This window comes from Silurus meridionalis, chromosome 3 (genome assembly GCF_014805685.1).
Source record: "Silurus meridionalis isolate SWU-2019-XX chromosome 3, ASM1480568v1, whole genome shotgun sequence".
NCBI lineage: Eukaryota > Metazoa > Chordata > Actinopteri > Siluriformes > Siluridae > Silurus > Silurus meridionalis.
This window is the reverse complement of record NC_060886.1, coordinates 22,666,210-22,669,694: the sequence shown is the minus strand read 5'-3', so window position 1 is coordinate 22,669,694 and position 3,485 is coordinate 22,666,210.

Here is a 3,485-nt window from a genome sequence, read left to right as displayed (position 1 = left end):
CACACACACACACACACATTAACTGTCTCATTCAACAGGGTTTTGTTTTACATAGCAAATCTACCTACTGGTAACTTTTGGAGGTACCAACGTTGAGTTTGAACCACGTGTGTAATCTGTCCAAAGGAAGGGCATGACGTCGCTGGCATGGTGATATCATGACCAGGAAGCTACAAGCGCAATTGCAGTGGAGATGGCGCTAGCTCCGAAGAGGGAAGGAACCGCTTGCAGGGATGCAGGGAGTGTGGCAGCGAGACGCAGTGTCTCGTTCCCTTATGTAACCAGGGTTACATACATAACCTAGAGATGTTCCCCTTTAGGAACTAGAGCTGCATCAACAATGCTTTGGGTCTTATTTGGGTCTCGTCGAATTACAATAATGCCAGGCTGACAAATCCCTTCCTAGTGTGGCTGGGCACAGCTCGGTCGAAGGTCTGAGGAGCCAGGAGGGGCACTAAGGTCAAGGCTGTAAGACCTGACAAAGGTCAGAGGGGTGGACCAGCCCACAGCATTGCAAATGTCTTGGAGAGAAACCACAAAGGAAAATGCCTTAGAGGCCATCACAGTCCAGGACAAGTGAGCTCTGACCCCAAAAGGAGCGGGGAGACCAGAGGACTCATAAGATGAGACTCATTAGAAGAGGAGATAACATCCACAATCCACCTGCTGAGGGTTTGCTTGTCCATCGGAAGACCCTTCTTATACAGACCGTAGCAGACAAACGCTGGTCCGACTTCATCCACACCTCCTGTGGACATACACCAGATTGAGTTTCCCCTGTTCGGGGGAAAAGGGCCTGAAGGTCCCTAAAACTCTTTAGAGATGGGATGGGGTTTAGAAGAACAGTCTAAACTGCAATAAACTCAAGAGTGCCTCATGCAAAGGCTCAAAGGAAGGCTTGGACAAGACCTCCAGAATTACAGCCAGATCCCACAAAGGCAATCTAGGTTGCAACTGAGGCCTCAGCCTCCGAGTACCAGGGGCTAAAAGTGTAAGGTGAGAGTGCAAGACCAAATGGAAGAACCCAGTATTGGTAAGCTTCACCCTAAAAGCAAACCTCAGGAATAAATGAAATAATAAATTTCCCCCTGTGTGGAAATGTTTGTGTGTTTTTGCATACATAGCCCCCTGCATTAGACTGTTATCCCATACAAGGTGTATTCAACCAGCACCTGGCCAGGATAAAGTATTAAAAACAAAATATATAGGAATGAAAGAAGGAAGCAAGAATGAAAAAGAGGAAAGAAAAAAGAATCTGAATAGTTTCTATTTAATTATTTACATTAAAGTTGACAAGATGAGCTCTAGTTACAGCACAAGTCTAGGGTTAGGGCTAGACTGCCTGCAAAATAATAAGATGCATTTTCAATTAATGTCAATATAAAGAACAACACAGGAAAATGCTGCATTGTTGCGACATTCCTGACAAGTGTGTAGTTTTTCTTTTTCTTATCTGTTTAAGGAAGGTCCTTTGGGGAAGTTTCAACATTACAAAGAAAATTCTGTACATATAAGACTGGAAGTCCTTTCAAGAGTGAAAAGACAAGATAGTGAAGTTTGCGAGGTTAGGCATACTGTACAGTACATGTAATTGGAAGCAAGTCAAACAAGCATGCAGATCATTGAGTGAATTATATAATGTTTTACAGTCTAGGAAGGGTTATTTAATTACACTTGTTGTATACATGACTTTGCTAATACTGCAAAAATTAGCATACAAATAATGACCCTCACAAGATAATGTATGTTTTGTATTTTCAAGCCATAAAAGCATATAGCAAGCTTTTGCGTGTTATCTGTCTGCCATCTGGTGGCAAATACTAACAAAACAAATAAAAAATCAGCTTTTAATCAGCTAAAATATACTACTAGAAAAAATTCCAAATTAAGATAAGATGGAGGGCTAAGCAAAAGTTTTTTCAAACCTGTATAATTTAGTTCTTTTGAACTACAAAGGAAGTTATTTTGAAAGATGTGGGGAACTAAAAAGTTCCCCCCACACACTGTTCAAAGTTCTGGCACATCGTTGACTTTGGTGGTATTTTTTTCCTACTATGGAAATCAATGGTGGCCCAGAATTACTTGGTACAAACATTTTTCTAAATATTTTACTTTGTGTTTAACACAACAAAGAAATGTATACAGTTTGGAACAACTTAAGGGTGACTTAAGTAAGTAAAGGTATTCCTTTAACAGCAGCAAAATAGCATCCATAATTCTAGATTATTTTCATATGTGCATATGTAAATGTAAATTATCTTACAATAAGCAATACATATTTGTAACAGATACACCACTATAATTTTGACTAAAAGAAAATTAAATGTAATCTTTAGAAAATATTTTTGTGTTTTATATGATTTTAATATTTTACCACTGTAAAAATGCCACAGGAAATGTTATCTCTCTGAATGGCATGCTCCCTTGTGCAAATGTCCCATGTCCCAAGTTTTTTTTATACATACCCCCATTTTATATACAAACTTTTTATATACATACCCCCCGTTCTCAGATATTTTCTGACAATGCTCTTTCCGCTCACCGAATGAATTTAAATACGTTATTGTCCTACCAACAATGTTTCAGTACTGTACAGAAAACGAAAATAAATTGGATCAAAGTTGTATCAAATGCTGCTAGATAATGTTTTATTGTATTAATCTTTAACAGTGCTGTGGTATTTTTAACGTTGCATTTTATGACTCATAACCATAATACTTATTTTTGAACACATAAAACAGCAATAAAATTCTCATCTTAGAGCTAGAGGAACTTGCAAAAAAAGTACAGTGATTCCCTTCCTCCAGTTATGGACCGATGATATCATCTGCTTTTTCAAGAATGTTATTCCGCAAAGGAAAGAAAAGGCTACATGAAACACCACCATCTTAAATAGCAAAACAAATTTTGATACATTTTATTTGTCATGTGTACGTCACTGCAATAGATCCACCACACTGCTATTGATATTTACTATAAAATACTACATCTAATTCACACTCAACAAAAAAGGACACTTAAAAGTAATTCTTACCTTAACAAAAATATGGCCTGTTCTCCTAACCCTCCCTTTAAGAATATGCTTTAAGATATGGCTATTGATTGCCACTAAGCCAATTCTCCTCTAAAATAGAAAATAAATGTTGTTTTTTCAAATTTGAGATTAAATTTAAGGTAAAAGTGAACAATTTAATTCATTATGTGTGTTCTGACATAAAATCTGAGGTAGACAAGATAACGTTATACTACCATGCTGAACAGGTGAAAGACAGAATCCATGATCTGACCAAGTCACAAAAAATATGAAAAAAATAAATAATAAAAAGATCAAATTGCATATATTAATACAAAAATAGATATGTATATGTTACACATTTATGAAATGTAATAAAAATCATGTATTTATATGTATTTACCTTTTCAGGAAGTTCCTGGTTTTCCAGAAGGGAATAAAAGCTGCTCATATACAGGGAATATGGTCCAAT